This window comes from Dermacentor andersoni, chromosome 9 (genome assembly GCF_023375885.2).
Source record: "Dermacentor andersoni chromosome 9, qqDerAnde1_hic_scaffold, whole genome shotgun sequence".
Taxonomy (NCBI): domain Eukaryota; kingdom Metazoa; phylum Arthropoda; class Arachnida; order Ixodida; family Ixodidae; genus Dermacentor; species Dermacentor andersoni.
In genome coordinates, this window is record NC_092822.1 from 25,003,538 (window position 1) to 25,022,408 (window position 18,871).

The 18,871-nt window shown below is 45.7% G+C and overlaps 1 long non-coding RNA gene across 1 annotated transcript; it reads left to right on the top strand.

The window, feature by feature from the left end:
- Nucleotides 1-241: 241 nt before the first annotated feature.
- On the top strand, nt 242-18,591 carry LOC129383713 (uncharacterized). Its single transcript, XR_008611579.2, has 4 exons — nt 242-475; nt 12,366-12,407; nt 15,156-15,363; nt 18,439-18,591. It is a non-coding gene; the product is annotated as an uncharacterized lncRNA (long non-coding RNA).
- The last annotated feature ends 280 nt before the right edge of the window (nt 18,592-18,871 follow it).

An 18,871-nucleotide genomic window follows, 5' to 3' on the forward strand; every position in this document is an offset into this window, starting at 1 on the left:
GGTATTCATGCATGAGCTTGCTAAATAATAAGCAAAAGCGAAGTAGCAGCCGAGCCGAAGAATGCCTACTCGTTAGTAGACAATTCTCATAATTCATGTGCATTTTCCGTTCACTCAAGTATGGAGCATGCCATGCTAATGAAATGTTTGTTTCAGAAAATGATTTATGGCTGATGGCGTAAAATACCAAGCCTGACGCAGTACAGCAAGTAGCCAGGTCACGTTCACAGCTGCATAATGAAACCAGCCCATATGGTGCTTCTCTCGGAGTGCCTTTTCATAAATGTGTATCTCTGCTAAAGCGTACCGGCGACGCATACAAAGGAGATGCCGCGTACATTCATCTTCAGTAGTGTGCTTTCTTTAAACCACTGGGGAGTTCTGTTAGCATATGAACATGAACGCATCACTTGGGTGCGTTCTTGTTCTTAATTTCATCTTGGGTGTTTTCGCTGGGTTTTCACGTACTGGAACTGTAAGTGCACTTTTTTTCTTTTACAATCTGGTTTCTATATTTTCAATTTAGTGCAATATGATTCCCCTAGAAACATCGGGGTAACTGCGAAACAGACGACCACAAGAAGGGAGACACGTAAACACAAGCGCTTGTGTGTTATCCATATGTTTTCAGATGAACTAACTGGCCCAAAAAGATGTATTGAGGAAGTGTAATTCCCCTGGCGATGTTAAGCGTTATTGTATACTAGGTCTGTCTGAAGAATGACGGGAGCGGTATCGCCAACTTTTTTATATGCCAAACAGCAAATTATAAAGTGCCCTCTTGAAAATAACTCTCCTGCAGTTTAAGGCATAAGTCAATCCTTCTGTACAACACCTCTATGTACTGCTGGGAGGGTTATTCTTGCATATTATCTGGTTACCTGGTTGCCTGGTTACAAATTACTTGGTTACCATTCGTAGCATCTCCTTCGTAAAGGCGGAATGGATGGTGGCATACTGATGCTTGTAAAATACAACATCATAACCGAAAAGGTACAAGTCATTGCTTGAATTGTGGAGTTATTATCCATTGTGCGGAAGTAGCAGCCGGTAGATTGACTTTTTTTACATGAAAGAGATCGAGGAGGTTACTCAAAAATGTGATCGGAATGCCTTTTAGCTGGTGAGACAGAATTATAGCACTTAGTACAATAGTTTGGCACAATTGAAGGCATAATCAACTAATAAAGAATGCGAGGACGCACAAGCAGTTCTTATGAATTCTGAATACGAAGGCAACAATGTCCAATTGAACGCCGCGTAGTGGTCCTTCGAGGTATGAACTCCTCGCGGGCAAGAGAGCGCGTTGAGACGCTTGACCACCATGCCGGTGCACTACGATCCGTGACGTAATGCTATGTTGCCCGACGACCACATAATCTAATGTGGTTCCGCTCCCAAGTATAGCAGCGGTGATTTTGACGTCACCCCTTACGTCATGCCAGGCTTGGCGATGGAAACTTCGGTCCAAGCAGAGTGCACAGGCTTGCTATGGTTTAGGCCAGTAGATAAGACACTGAGCGGGGGCTCGTAGGTTCGAAACTTACTAGCGCCATCGCTTTTTCTTTCGATTTGTTTTCGTACACGTTAATTTCTTATAGCGATTACCGAGGCGAGATAACGCGGGCTTCTGAAAGCGAGCATGACGTGGCGTCGCGGCGATGCCCTCTCCCTTCACACAACGCCTGGTGCACCGTCGTGGCAGCAGGCGTTCCCTGTCGCCAGCTCTGCTCCGTCGAGGCACGGACGTGACGTGGCGTCGCAGCCAGCGGGAATTTAGGCGCCATTTCGTTGCTACCGACGCCGGATTTTTTGCTCCACAGGCCATTTGATGCTTTCGCATAAAGAGCAAAGCAAGGGAAGCCGAATAACAAATAGATTATCTGTAGAATATTCGAATTGTGCTAGCTTGAGGATGAAGCAGGGAAGAATGGAATAAGAGCGAACCAGATTATAAAGTATTAAGGGAACGGTTTCGGACTGGCTGAAATCAGGTTACAGCCAAGTGCAGTTTGGCTAGACGGTGGTATTGTAATAGCAAACTAGGTCACGCTAAGTGGGATTCAAAGGAAACGTGGTTATGTTTAATTGAAATCATGAGGGAGATAAAAATTGGAGGACGCTTAAGCTTCGCCTTCAAGAGTGGAACGCGATAGCGTTCCCGTGGACCCGCCAAGGGGTGTAAGACAATGGGCTACGGCGCAGCGATCACTTACGAGGCGCCCCGCATCGGACGCGGTGAGCGTCGAGCAACGGAGCGTTCGGCGCGGCAACGAAACGTGCGCCTGAGCAAGCGGAACGAACCAAAGAACTCGGTGTCTCGGAGCCCCGGGGAAACGATGCACGCCAGCCAAACGTCGTGATCGGTACGGGCAGAGAGATAGACAGATAGTGATCTAATGAATGGAAGGACGCTTGATTCTGCAACCCGTGAGGGAGCAAGGAGAAACGTCGTCAGGGGAGAGGAGTCCGAGACGCGACGCGCCTCGCACCTGTCCCCGCACAACCCCAATGCGCGCGTGGCGCGCCACCTGTCGGGGCAGCGCCGTACATTGAAAGGAGGGGGTCTTCTGTGTTTGCCGCAAGATGGCTCTGCGTGTGCGGAAAGCGCTGAAGAAATGTAGCGGAAACACACTTCGCTACTCGTGTAACTGCGACTTCTGTAAGTTACATGTTCATAATTACCGATATACACCGCAGTATAACTTTGAACGGCTCGTTTCTAAGGCAACACGGCATTCACTAGATTTACGCGGACGACGTAACTCTCTGGACCGCAAAGGGATCTTTAGGGGAACGTCAGGAAACCCTCCAGAAGGCAATTAGCATTGTTGATGATCATGTAACAAAAGCTGGCATGAATTGCGCCCCGGAGAAGTCTGAACTAATCCGAGTAAGAGCGCCTTATACACGAAAGGACGATAGACTTCCGATAAAGCTTGCTCTGGGAGGTCAAACAATACAGGAGGTATCTAAAGCTCGGATACTCGGACTATGGATACAGGAAAATGGAGCAGTAGGGCACACGATCGCAAATCTCCGGAAAACGGTTAACAGCGGTCTAGGATGATAAACAGAGTAGCAAGAAACAGAAAAGGCTTCAAGGAGGAAGAGACGATAAGGCTCGTACAGGCATTTATCATAAGCCGTGTAACCTTTGGCCTTCCTTTCCAAAAAGTATCAAACTCAGAGGAAACTAAAATAAACGCCCTTATACGCACAGCTAATAAGGCGGTGCTTGGTCTACCGATTTGTACTAGCACGACCCTTTTTAATGCAATGGGTATTAGCAACACATTTGAAGAACTCGTGGCTGCAACACTGATTGCACAACGAGAAAGACTCAATTCCACGGAGCAAGGTCGAACACTTCTCCGTCGATTAGGGTATCCACTCAGACCGGCACATTGTAACGACCAAACAGAACTCCTCCCATCGAACATACGAGCTCAGATCTCTGTGTCCCCAATCCCTAAAAACATGAGCGAGAAATACCACAGACAACGGCGCCTTGCACGGGCCAGGACACTCGAACGCAGGTTCGGTAGAAATCCGGAGGTTTATTACACGGACGCGTGCAAACAGGATAGCAAAACTTTCACTGTGGTAGCCACAAACGCACAAGCTACTATTTCCGCAACAGTCAAAACAGGGTCGGCGGCCACAGCAGAGGCTACTGCGGTGGTTCTGGCTATACGTGACGCTGAAAATAGAGCACGTTCTGCGTTAATACTAACCGACTCGCAGTCGGCATGTCGCCTTTTCATGGCAGGCACCCTGCCCAAACTCACCATCAAAATCCTAGGAAGAAATCTCACGGAACACCACGCTATTACGTGGTGTGCGGCGCACGCCGGAGTGAGGGGTAACGAGAGGGCGGACCGCCTCGCTCGAGAATATAGCATCCGAGCGACGGAACGCACTCTCGCAGAATCTCCGATCACAGCAAAATATATCTTGGAGGCACAGAGACGAGGAAGGCAACGGTATAGCTTTCCAGACACATCCTTGGACTCGGCGCAAATGCGGGACTGGCGCCGACTACAAACCCGTACATACCCACACCTACTCCTACTACACCACATACACCCCACCCGGTATCCCAACACTTGCCCTTGGTGCGGAGGGCGGCCATCTCTCGACCATATCACATGGTCGTGCCAGAGTCGGCCACAAGAAATCCGATCACCCCTTATGGGGCAAAACTCCAACAGTAGGCAGTGGGAGGTGTGGCTAGCCAGCACGGTGCGGGAGGACCAATTGGCCCTTCCCGACCAAGCCCGGCGTGCCGCGATCGCCAGTGGGGCCCTGGACTGAGGGACCCACCCACTGGACCTGAATGTGATCAAATTGAATGTGAATAAAAGTTTTATACTACTACTAATGACTCTTGTGATGGTATATGCTTCAGCACATACGAAGTCAGTTGGAAAAGTAACGGGACCGGTACCGCTGAAAACTTGTTTATATACCAAAACAGCAGAATTACAAGGTGCCCTCTTCATCATAATTTTCTTGCAGTTTAAGAATATGTCAATCCTTGTTTACAGCACCTCTTTGTACTGCTGCGAGGGTTCTTCTTATATCGAATTATAAGACTTAGTAGTTCAATAGTTTGACAGAATTCATAAAACACAAAGTAACTAATTATAAATCCGAGGACACCTAAGCACTTCTTACGAGCCGTGAATTCGAAAGCATTAATAATTGAACGCCGCGTAGTAGCCCTTCGAGTTATGAACTCCTCACGAGCAAGCGAGCGCGTTGAGACCCTTGACCACAGGGCTGGTGCACTTTGATCCGTGACGTTATGCTACCTTACCAGGCTGCCATAGAATATAATGGGGACGCCCCCGAGTAGGCCAAGTAGCATGATGCTATAAAGCAGAGTGCACACGCCTGCTTTGCATTAGGCCCGTGGGAAACCTGTGTGCGCTTGTCGGGAAGGGGCCACGAAGGGTAGCAGTGCGCTTATTCTACTCCTGCGGCAACTGCCATTGCACGGCTGCACGCGCCCTACCTTGGAGGTAACGTGCTCTGGGTGCAAAGGCTGGACAACGATAGATAGCTGATGACTTCGTGAGCGCTTTGTTCTAGCCAGCCCCGCAGGGGCGTCTGCGTCAGCAGGCGTTTGGTATGTCGCGACACCACGGACCCGAGCACACGAGGGTTGGACCCTCCCGCGTGTAGCCGTGCAAGGCTTAGCCGTGTCCTGGGAAAGGGGGATCCTGGGGGTTGAGCCGATGCCGGGTGTTCGGACCTTTAAGGCCCCCCGGCGGAGGCAACATGCCTCTTTGGCCTCTGCTTCACGTAGACGGCACCCCCGGACTGACCCACCCGGGGGAAATCGGCAGTCGCCTTTTCCTGTCTCTCTCTACCCTCATCTTCGTCTTTCTCTTCCACTTTTGATCTTTCCTGTCATCTCATCTTTTCCATTCATTTCGACTTTTCCTGGCTGCAAGGGTTAACCTGGTGTGGCTGTCCTACCTTGGGTATACCATATTGGGTTATAGTAACGGCATATTGCTGGCGCTGTGCAGACTTGTTTACTTGTTCTGCCACGTCCCCTTGTTGGGCTCCGTGGTGGGTGGCAGACGCCGTTGCCGAACAACTCACTTTTTTCCATGGGATCCTCCAACCCGTTTTCAACCGATCGTGCCCCGAAAATGGTACGCACCGACGCAACCTCGCTGTTCTTACCCAGAAACAAAGAAACATTTCCGAAATTCCACGTCCTTCACTGTGAACAAACATCCACAAAGGCTAGAGCAATTTTTCCATTCCTTGTGGCCAAGTGCCTAAAAGAGACCATTGGAGCTGGTTATAAAGTAACAAAGATGGCAAGTGGGGATTTGCTCCTCGAACTAAAAGACAAAGAACAGTACACAGACACGCACATCTCGTAGCTTTTGGTAACATCCCTGTTTCTGTCAGCGCACATCGAACTATGAACACAGTCAAAGGCGTAGTATCAGATGAAGACTTAATGGCATTGAATGAAGAAGAACTCCTGGATGAATGGAAGGACCAAGGCGTAATCTATGTGCAGCGCATCAAAATCAGACGGAATGACAATGAAATCGCAACAAAGCATTTAATACTCACTTTCAGCTCAACTACTCTACCCGAAACACTTGAAATCGGCTATGTAAAACTTCATGTTCGACCCTACATTCCGAACCCGCGACGTTGCTTCAAATGTTAGAGATTCGGTCACGCATCCCAGAGCTGCCGAGCACAGCTTATGTGCGCAAAGTGTGGCACAACCGGTCACTCTGCTGATGACTGCAATAATGATGAGGTTCATTGTGCCAAATGCGACGGCAGTCACCCTGCATACTCCAGATCTTGTTCAGCCTGGAAGAAAGAAAAGGAGATAATTACTGTAAAATTTAAAGAGAACATAACATTCCGTGAAGCACGACAAAGGGTATCCTCATTATTTACATCGAAAACATCTTTCGCTGAAGTGGTGCAACGGGGGGCGGCACACAACGGCTTCTGGCGGCAGCCCGGACCACGCCTAGCGTGCCGAGGCTTGCGCCACCCGCCCCTACAGTGGGAGCAGCCAACGCTGCCCTACCCTCTCTCGAAGTGTCCACACCAATGGCCTCTTCAAGCTCCGGCAGCAGCCAGGGCACCGCAGAGGCCACAGGGGTCTTGTCGACCTCCGGCCTGGTGGGGATGAAGACTTCGTCGCTTGAGATGAAGTCTACGCGACGCACACATCTCTCTCTGGAGCGGGTGTCCAGTGCCTTGCAAGAAGCTATGGACACCAATCCAAGCCAAACGGCTCAGGTAGCGTCGAAGGAGCGGCGAGGTTCTCTTGACCGCTCCAGAAAAGACAAAACACCAATTACAGGGCCTAACAAAGGCTCTGTAAAGTAACGTCATTCTCCTCTCTCTCGAGACACACAGCACAATTTTTTTTTCAACATGCATAACATCATACAGTGGAATGTTAAAGGACTATTAAGAAACCTAGATGATGTCCAAGAAATTCTCTCTAAGTATAATCCTAAAGTGCTGTGTGTGCAAGAAACCCATCTAACTTCCAAGCACACCAACTTCCTCCGACAATATATGACTTTCCGAAGAGACCGCGAGGATGCTCTCGCATCATCTGGCGGTGTAGCCATCATTGCTGACAGAAGTATAGAATGTCCGCATTTCAAGCTCCAAACGGCCCTTGAGGCAGTGGCCATTCGAGCTGCACATTTAAATAAACTCATAACCATCTGCTCCTTGTATATACCACCACATTATCACCTTAACAGACGCGACATAGAATCATTAATAGATGAGCTCCCGGAGCCCTATTTGATTCTTGGTGATTTTAATGCACACAGTAGTTTGTGGGGCGATTCACGTTGTGATGCGCGAGGTCGCGTCATTGAACAGCTGCTGTTTACTTCTGGAGCATGTCTCTTGAATACAAAGGAGCCCACGTATTTTAACCTGGCTAACAAGTCATATTCTGCCATAGATCTTAGCATTTTATCGCCGACACCTTTACCTTATTTTAAACGGGGTGTGCTTAGTAACCCGTATGGCAGTGACCACTTCCCAATAATCTTAAGTACGACGGAACAAGATCAACTTCTCTCGCAGGTCCCCCGGTGGAAGTTTGACTCAGCAGATTGGGAACGGTACCGAGCTCTTACTAACATGACGTGGACTGAGATGTCCGGTATAACCATAGATGATGCTGTCAGACATTTTACAGCTTTTATACTTGATGCCGCCTCTAAGTGTATAACTCAAGCGAGCGGCACTGGTTCTAAGCGGCGTGTTCCCTGGTGGAACGATGCATGTAGGCAAGCGCGGAGGAACCAGAACAAAGCGTGGGCGCTGCTTCGCGATTCGCCAACAGCAGAAAACCTGGAAAAATTTAAGCATGTCAAATCACAGGCGAACGCGCCGACAAGCTAGACGAGAGAGTTGGGCACAGTTTATATCAAGCATTAACTCTTACACAGATGAGAGAAAAGTCTGGAATAGAGTCAGCACGGTTAACGGGCAACAAACGTATTCCTTACCTTTAGTAAACAGCCACGGAGAAAGCCTGGAAGATCAAGCCAACTTTCTTGGTGCACATTTTGAATACATATCGAGCTCCTCGCACTGCTCCGAAACCTTCCTAAAGTACAAAACGCGAATAGAACAGCAAAAGTTACAAAGAAAATGTGCTAAAAGTGTGGCGTACAACGAACCATTTTGCATAGCAGAACTGCAGGCAGCACTGAACTGTTGTAATACATCCGCCCCAGGTTCAGACCGCGTAATATACGAGATGTTGAAACAACTACCCTCCGAAACACAAGAAGCCCTCCTTTACCTCTACAACGTTATATGGTTTTCCGGCGATATCCCCTCTGTTTGGAAGGAGGCTATTATAATTCCAATTCTAAAGCACGGAAAGGATCCTTCCTCTGTATCAAGTTACAAACCCATAGCATTAGCAAGTTGCCTCTGCAAAGTTTTCGAAAAAATGATTAACTGTCACCTACTACACTTCCTCGAATCAAACAAATTGCTCGACCCATACCAGTACGGGTTTCGGGAGGGTCGATCCACCACTGACCATCTCATACGTATCGAGGCACGTATCCGTCAAGTTTTTGTCCATAAGCAGTTTTTCTTATCAGTATATTCTTAGATATGGAGAAAGCCTATGATACAACGTGGCGGTTTGGGATATTGAGAGACCTCTCACAGTTAGGTATACACGGAAATATGTTCAATGTTATCGAAAGTTATCTGTCTAATCGTACATTCCGTGTTCGAGTGGGCAACGCTCTGTCACGAAAACTTGTACAGGAAACTGGAGTGCCGCAGGGCGGGGTGCTCAGCTGCACGCTCTTTATAGTAAAAATGAATTCTCTTCGTCTACACATACCACGTAGCATCTTCTACTCAACATATGTTGACGATGTGCAGATAGGATTTCAATCAAGTTCTCTCGAAATCTGTGAGCGACAGGTCCAGCTTGCTCTTAACGATGTCTCCAAATGGGCGGATGAGAACGGGTTCAGACTGAACCCACGAAAAAGCACATGTGTCGTTTTCTGTAGAAAAAGAGGCCTGCGCCCTGATCCTGAAATTGTGTTGCATGGTGAGCATCTGCCTGTAAATAGGGAACATAAATTTTTAGGCATAATCTTAGACGCGAAATTAACTTTTATACAGCACATAAAGTATCTTAAAAACAAATGTATGAAAACAATGAATATCTTAAAGGTGCTGTCACGCACAACCTGGGGCAGTGATAGAAAATGTCTTATGAACTTATATAAAAGCCTCATACGCACACGGCTAGACTATGGAGCCATAGTGTACCAGTCGGCTACTCCAACTGCTCTGAAGATGCTAGACCCTGTCCACCACTTAGGAATTCGCCTGTCCACAGGCGCCTTCAGAACAAGCCCAGTGGAAAGCCTGTACGTTGAATCGGATGAATGGTCACTTCAACTGCAGAGAACATATTCGTCTTTTATGTATTTTCTGAGAGTGAACGCAAACAGTGAGCACCCCGCGTATTCCACTATAAATGATTTGTTCAGTTCTCAACTTTTCCGCAACCGGCCCACAGTGGCAAAGCCTTTCTCACTACGTGTTAAAGACATAGTTGAAGAAACAAGGGTTCCACTGCTTGAATACCACCTTATGCCCCCGGTTATACGGCCCCCGCCCTGGCAGTGGCAACCTATACACTGTGATACATCTTTCGATCTTTCGTAGCTGTTACAAAGCGCGCGCCTGTCGCGCATATCCGAATGCACTTCCTCGAATTACAGCACAAATACTCCTCTCCTGAATTTTTTACAGCCGCATCGAAGTGTTATTCTGGCGTGTCTTAGGCAGCGGTCGGTCCATCCTTTTCGGATTCCGGTATATTGAATCCTAGCACAAGTATTTTCACAACAGAGGCCTACGCCATATTGGCCGCCGTTAAACACATTAAAGAATTTAATATCCAAAAGGCAGTTATATACACAGATTCTTTGAGCGTCGTAAACGCTTTGAAGAGTGTCAAAAAATATCAAAACCCTGTCATTGTATCTCTTTACTCAGCGTTACTAACCACCTATGCGTCCAAGCAGCATATCGTCGTATGCTGGGTGCCGGGGCACCGAGAGATAGAGGGAAACGTGTTGGCTGACCAGCTAGCCACATCCGTCCACACGAACGCTTCCAACATTTCCACGACTGTTCCTGTAATGGACCTCAAGCCCTCAATAAGAAAAAAAGCTAAGGGCTTTCTGGCAGCGCTTGTGGGAAAAGGAAACAGAAAATAAACTACATGTTATCAAGCCGTATCTTGGCAACTGGCCCCCGGTATCAAAGAACCGCCATACAGAAATAACACTTTGCAGACTCAGGATAGGACACACATACAGCACACACGCATACCTCTTGTCTGGTGGCGATCCACCCACGTGTGATAAATGTGGTGAGCCACTTACCATGCTTCACATCCTGATGCAGTGCAGGGAATTAGACACAAATAGGAAAAAGCATTTTCCATTACCACATCGGCAGCGAATTCCACTCCATCTTCAAATGTTCATAGGTGTAGAACCTCTCTTTAAATATCAATCGTTGTTCGAATTTTTAAATGAGGTACGTAGTTTTCATGTTATATCACCAGGAAATCCGTAGCACAGCCTCTTAACTGAGGTTTCTGCTGCGGTAACTGCATTAATAGAAAGCACCTGCCTCCCAGCCTTTGGGCTCAAAGGCCTATTTTTGCATTTTACACCGGCACATTCACCTCCCAGCCTTTGGGCTCACCGGCATATTCTTGCATTTTAGTGTCATGATCGCTTATCAAGCGTACTATATCCATATACAACTACATATAGCACTATCATAATTTTATACAATATCATTTTACGCTTCTATGATACGCATTGATTTTAGGCCACTTTACAGCCATGTTACATCCCACCATCGAAACTCACAAATCAGCGCTTAACAAAACATTATCAGTCATGGCGCTCTTTGGCCATCCCTGGCCCTTGCGCCACTAAACAATACACATTCATTCATTGTTCTAGCCAGCCTCGTTCGCGTTGAAGGGAGAGGCAGCACGAAGGACAATTCGCTCGCCGCTGCTGCCGCTCTTCATCACGTCAGTCTCATGACGTGTCCGGGGCCATCGATTGAGATGAGCGCGGATTTTGCCTGTGCAATTTATATTTGCCTGGGCGCGGTGCGACACCATGCTTGGTAATAAAAGAAATATCCTTAATAATTCGTACTGCTCTCTAATAGCATGTTGCCGTAATGAATGCTTCACCTTTCGGGCGAAACTGCGGCATTTTTTCCGACTCTTCGAATATTATTGACGGAGAAAAGCAAACCAATTCCAAGCCAAGCCAGTCTTTCCGAGACAGGCGATGAAAGAAACATGTCGTCTCGTTCGAAACACGCTTAATCCTCGAACAAGCACTAATAGTGTGAAACGCCATACATGACGCACTTTTGCCATGAGCGTTTCACGATAGACGTCATGTTATTAGCGACTGCATAAAAACCATCTCTCTATTTGTACATGCGGTCTACAGAAAGCTTTGATTATTAGCGTCCTTGCGCTCAACGTATACCTTGACAAATGCATAGTAGGTACATTGATCGGGTCTTTCTCTTTCTGAAGACGATTCCGTGAGTTCGTCTAGTGAAGAGATGGATATGTCACTCAGAGTTTGACAGTGACTGCCGTTCTTCAACGCCACACATCGTGACAATCAGGCTATCACACAGTTTGGTCGTTCAAACTGTTCAAAAAGTTCTGGAAGGGGTGAGCGTGGGGATTTCATTGAACTAAGTAATTGCGTCATTGTCGTGACAAATAGCGCTAAATAAGAGGGCCCACAAGCAGTGCGCAGTACCTGCAGCTGAAACGTGAAGAACAACATACCAGAACGAAGAATGTAAAAAAGTGGATATCATTGTCATCGAACGCGATTGCGCTGTCCCACCATTTTGGTGTGTTTTCTGACCATTTAAGCCCTTTTATCGATCCGCCATCCATTATTATACAGCGAATGACGCAGCTCAAAACGCAGTGCTGTTAAGTGTAGTGTGCACACCACACAGTATACTGCCACAAAGAAATTAATTGATTGCTGTAGTTATAGTTATCTTTCTACAATACAGGACTTTGTTGATAGCCTTCCTGAGAGCCATGAAATTCATATCATGCTACGATTAGAAACTTCAAAAAAAATGAGAGAGAAATGCCTCCTGTAGGGCAAGTCCTCATTGAAAAAAAGAATGAGTGAACTGTTACGAAAGTTTCTGTACTAACAATGAAAGAATCTGTATTGCTCATTACATACAGTCTCTTTTTCCTCACGCAGGAGATCAGCAGACGCCGATCGACAGCAGGTGCGAATGGGCAAGTAAGTTTGTCTCGCCAGCTGCTTGCATTGTAGCTAAATCTGTGCGTCGCGCCAGCCAACTCGAATCAGAATCAGAATCAAATTGTATTACTACATACGAAGTTATTGCAACATGTAATATACAGGAGGAGGTCCCGGAGTCTAAGACTGAATTGGGACCTCCTGTACATTATTTATGCGAAAGGAAGAGTAAACTTAGTTAACGCAGCGAAAGTAATAAATACAACTATAAAAACAAATGAGAAAGGCCGAAATTATAGAAACAGTAGAACACGAATTAAATCGATTAAGCAACATATCGAAACATGAACAAATCGAACAGGAAATGGACTTGTTTAAACAGTTTCATACTTGAATAATAAGCATGATATAAACTTCAGTGTTAACCAGTGAAAATGCAAACGCATGCCTTATGTGGCATATGTAGTAGAGAACCAAAAAAGGGCTCCTCTATCGATCGCCTATGATCACTCGCTTTGCGGTGCCGACAGCCGCAAAAATGGGCGAGATTCCTCGCTTCTTAGAACACGCAGCGCCGCACTGAACGACTGAAAAGAGTTGGCGAGACGGTTGAAGAAGAACTTAGGTCGCGTCTGTCTTCGAAAAGCCTTTGAAAGTTGCCATTAGACATGGAGAGTGGATGGTGCTAGCCTGAGTGGGTCCGAAAAGTCCGTCTACACGCTTCAGAGATTAAACTATCAATCTCAGTTAAGCGATATGCTTTCTGAGAGCACATGCGCAACATTGTGTAGAACATTGGGAATTTCGCATTACCGCACAACATTTGCAATAGCAAACATGACCGCAAAACATTAACGCAAGACATTACCGCATTACGTTGCCTCAAACGTTTGCGTTACCTCACAACAAACACAGAAGGAAATTATTTGTTTGTGTTAAAGAACAAAGTGCGAGAAATTGTCAAGCAAGCTTCTCTCCCTCCACGTCACATCGAAAATTGAAGTAATGCTCACTGGTAAAAAAACAGAAAAACGAAATATTGGAGAAGGCGGACTCTAAACAAAGTTTACCAGATAGCTGCCTCTGCAGTAGTCGTAGATGCTGCTAGGTTTAGTATTCGGCGTGCCTGCCAACTTTTACGATGCTATTGTAAAATGCACGATCCTTAGATTGTTATATTGGCAATAATACATTTACGACTTACGGTGATCGTGCGGGTGGCCGCCCGCACGATCAGATCATACGTAGTATGTACGTACGTTATTTAATGATACTTTGCGACTTCCGGTTTACGGCAGCGCCATCTTGGGGAATATATAGGCCTATGCGCGCGCCTGTTGATAAGGTACCCCAAGATGGCGGAAGGTAGCGGAAGCAGCGGATGTGACGTCACGTGCATACTGTGTACACGCTGTGACTGTGCTGCATGCGCCGCGCCGGCCTGTGACTTTTTTTTCAGAGTTTAAGGAAAAAGCATGGAGGAGGCTTAAGCGTTCAAATATCCCTGACTGGTTGTCACGCTTCCGGGCAACCGCAGCTTTCTTGCGGTAGCGCGGATGCCCGGAGGCGAGCTCCATGTGGATGGTGTTGTTGCAAGCATAGAGGTTCTCACTATAACACCTAGAGGGAAATCTGGCGCCACCGTCTATGGGAGTTTCCTAAAATGTGCTGTGCCGTCATGGGAATGACGGTATATGTGTCTGCGAGGATTGTGTTGGCTGGTGTTGTAAGGGGTTCTTTGCCTAAAATGTGGATATGACTACACAAATAATGCATTCTTAAACTAAAATATTTATAAAATGTTTACATTCAGGCTTGTTACATCTTCCAGTGAAGTTTACTCACCTACAATGGATAACCAAGCGAAGAAAAGCAAGAACAGACGACAAACTGTTTCAAATCGAGCGCGAATCTTGTCGTCTGTCCTCCAACTTTAGCGGCCCGCTGATACTTTTTACGTTTCCTATAATTGTACAAGCAATACCAAGTTCTCGTAGTTAAACAAAACATGTTTTTGTGCAATAATAAAGCTAAAACGGCGTTTTACGTACCGTTTTAGTAGAAGAATGCATCATTGTGACAGACGGAACAGTGCTTGCCAATCGCGGCTTCAAGGTGTCCTTGCTCTCCGAGAACGATACCAATCGGAAATTACAGTACACCGGCATTCCGATGCATACCACAGTGCAGCAGCGCCAGATTTCCCTCTAGGGAATACAGTGAGAAACTCTATGGTTGCAAGGAACCGAGCGTGAGCTTCGTGGTCGTTTCGCTTGCTCATTCTTGGTTGGCATTCATTTATTTATTATTTATTATTTATTATTTATTTATACATACTGCAGACCACATAACGTGGTCCAAGCAGGACGGGCATTTCTTTTTTAACAAATCACATTGAGTATATGGGTGCGCATACATTGTGTTTTACATCCAGAGACAAACAATGTGCGGTAACGCAAAATGGCAGACACATCGGCGATATCTGAGGTTCGCATTTGGCGAGAGCTACAGCCATGGTTGCAGGTGGTACATCTGCGTACAGCTGCAGCTAATAGACAACATTTTAGGCGAGCAATGCGAAACGCCATACCATATTGCAACTGGTGAATATTAATAATAATAAAAAATGGGCATGCTAGAAAAAATAATTACATTATGTGGTTTTACGCGCCAAAAAACAGGATCTCATGATGAGATACGCCATAGTGGGGGACTCCGGAGTTGCGTTCAGCTTTCGAACAGAGATGACTGGCGACTTAGTTTTGACCTGGTCGTATCTTTCAATAGGGCGGCAAAGTGTTTGGACGGAGTTGCGGCGGTACCGGTGATTGCGGTGGCGGAATATTCTTTTGTTGTATGGCACAAGGAGACGGACTTCAAGGGACCTGCCAAATGACAGGTGTAAATGGGGAAAGTTGTACAACTGCATCGTTCTCAACCGCAAAACCCTCGACAAAAACGACTGTTTACGTGGGCGCCTGCCCTTGTCGAACACGTACGTATCCGAGTTTAGTACGTTTCATCAAAACTTGATGTTATAATACAGAGTGATAATTTTTGTTTTATCGAATTTTTGAAAGTGGCCTGTTGCAGATAACATCATTCTAGTCCTTGATCTGGATTATTCAGACAGGCGGACATTACTTCCATCAGAAATCTAAACACATATTCACCTAATTCACAAAAATCTGCTAATTATCTTCATAAGTAATTACCATACTGCAGATATTGTAATTTACGAATCGTAGCCGGTGAGTTTGCAAGGCGTATTCACTTGAAATGAATTTGCAGAATGACGCTAGTTTGCTTATATGCGCATTCAAACACGCCGCAAAAATGCACTGTTGCTGCACTTACTTTTTTAACAAAACGCTCTTTCTGCATTGAAGCACTAAAGTAACTGGAACACCGATATATTTACTTCTACACTTTGGGAAATAACTCGAAACTGGCGTCATCCTGGAAATTCATTTCAAGTGGTTACGTTACGCCTTGCAAGCTCAATGGCTACAATTCGTAAATTGGAATATGTGCGTAAATATTTAAAAGGTTAATTAGTGAGCTTTTCTTAATTCGATGGATATGTGTTTCGATTTCTCGTGCTAGTAATGTCCGCCTCTTCGAATAATCCAGCTGAAGGACAAGAATTATGCTGTCAACCGCAGGTGATGTTTAAAAATTCCGTAAAACTTAAAAATGATTATTCTTTATAATACCGATCAAGCAGTAACCGCAGCGCCTTATTTCGCTGCCAGTAACAATGGTTTTCCATCTCTCCAGGTTGATTTTTAGGAGAGGAGGAACTTACCCGCAAGAAAAAAAATTGGAATGTCCAGGGAGCAAATAAAGATTATCATTAATTAACTTTACAATCATTCGCTTTAGCGCATTTGTTGCAGTTGAGATGTTGAAGTCTAGCAGCAGTCAAGTTATCCGTCCTGATACGGGGGCTTCACTGCACACAGTCATTACTTCCTTTCTCTTTCATCTTTCTATTCCCCCTTTCCCTCACCTCCAGTGTAGGGTAGCAAACCGGACGCTCGTCCGGTTGACCTCCCTGCCTTTCCTTTCTTTGCTCTCTTTCTCTCTCTCTCTAACTGTGCGCTGTAGTTCACGCTTTCCCAAACGCGTCTCCCTTGCACTTAAGGGTGATCTTAACTGGAATGGCGATGTGCTTTTTAGAAGATTCTGGTGACGGATATTTTAACAGTGGTGCTAGTCCTAGGTCTTCTGGCAAACCGTGAGTTCAAAAGTTCTCAGCTTCGATTTTGTGTTTGCGAAACGTGCACAAAAAGAATTATAAGAGAAGGTTAGTTAACGTTTTGCGATTTATTATGCAAGTAATGTCCGCCTCTCCCATAATCCATTTAACAGACCTACATGCGATTAAAAGATCTGTAGAAGCTAAAAACCACTATCTATATCCGACTTGGATTTACTTTTGTGGATAACTTCGCATGATAGCATCCATGCAAGTAATTCATTCTAGTTCGTAGTTTGTTTTCTTGATCTTTTATTTCGAGCAAGGATTTGGAAATATTTGTCGTCCATATGGACCTTCACTTTGCTACAATAGGCATCTAAGATGGCGCTAAGCCTTTCTTCATTTTGATGAACTTGAAGGAGAGCCATATTTGCCCTGTTTTCTTTTCTTGCATCATAGGCGCCTATCACGCTGGCGTTGTCCGCTCTGCTGCTGGCGAGTAGTTCCTTGTCTTCATGGAAACAACCTGTATGGGGTGCCAACTATCATGCACCAAGATTCAAAATATGGAAATACCACGTAGCTGGGCAAAACCAGGGTAATGTTGCTTGCTGTCGCTTGGAGAAACTCAAATTATTTTTTGCATTCTGACTAATTACATACTCTTAATTAGGTATTTAACTTCTCGAAAATTATAACTATATGAAAAAGGCGAATTTGAGAATTTTAGCAAAAACCACGGGCCATTCCACTCTGTGAAGGTAAACGACCAGCGAATCTGCGTAGCACACGACGAAGATGTGACACAGAATTTTGAACGAAGGTACGAACACATTTATTGTCTTGATCGGTAGTAATCGTGACGAAAGGGGTATATATATTCGCGTTTTCACTTCGCGATACATTGATGCAAAGAATTTGAGACCGAAATCACAGCACCAACTGGCAGTGCGCCAGTGGGGTCAGCACCTTCGCAGAGGGAATGGTGGTGTGGGAACGCTAGCATGATGAGCGGACAGGCAGTCAGCTGTCGAACAAGACGACGACGACGAACGCGGGAGAAGTGGCACGAGTCATTGCTGATGATGATAGTTTTTTCTGCACACAGATTTGTTGACGGACACGAAAAATGCACGGATCCCTAGCCATAAACAGTTTCGCTGGAAAACTCCCGATGCAGCTTTCTGTTGCTCAATACATTCCATATAATGGTGCTTTTGCCAGCGGGAAAGAAGGCCGCGCATACACGCAAGTTACCTCGAGCGGCCAGTCGCGCGGTAATATTGCGTGTATTCGCGGCCTTCTTTCACGCTGGGAAAAACAGTTATGTGTAGCACGTTTTGAGCAACCGAAAGCTGCATCGGGAGTTTTCTGGACTGCTCTAAAATTTTCTCATTGACACCTTTAATCTAACTATAATACCTGAGAAGTTGATTAACTAAAACTAAGAAAAGTAATTAGGCGAAATGCAGGAAATAACTGAGTATCTGCAAGCGACGGCGAACGACATTACCTAGGTTCTGTCCAGCTACGTGGAATTTACGTATCTGTAAGTCTTGGTGTATAATTGTGGGGACACCCTATACATATATATAATGTTAGATAAGGATGCCATACCGAAAAGAGGATAAGGTGTCCAAAGAATGCTAGCCACATTAAAGAAATGATTTAATTAATTCCCGCTCAAGCGGGTCTCAATACTTATTCTTCTCCTTATTTGCGCTTGTTTAAACCCGCAATTATGAAACGACATGCAGCGTAGCAGGTTTTGAAAAGCTTCTGGCTGCTTTGCCAATTGCATCAGTGACATTGGATCTTCCTTTACATCAATTATTCTAACTGCATATTACCGCCTCGTTGTTCCAGCGTTCGTGTGTTTCCACAACGTCACTCGCCAGAGATTTGGAATTTGTCAGAAATTATAAAATGTGGACAGTATATGGGACTCATAAAAAAATAAAGCAGAACGGGTTATTAGACTGCATCTTGTCTTAGAAATAAAATACTTTGCTTCAAGTATACTATCTGTACTGACGGTTCTACCTTTCTTGCAGATGATGTCGCGCGCTAATGCTATGCCGGTTACTGCTTGTTGCACGAGGAGGAAGTGTTATACACTGATGCACTGTGCTCCTTTGACACACGAGTTTTTCTTCAGTAACTGAAGGGTCGCAGAGTTGATTGCTTTATCAGGATTGGGATATGGGCTTGGTGGTACTGATGTGATCTCAACTGGGTGAGGTGGGTTTCACCGCAGTAATCAGGAGACAACGAGAAAGGCGGGCATCGTGATGACGAA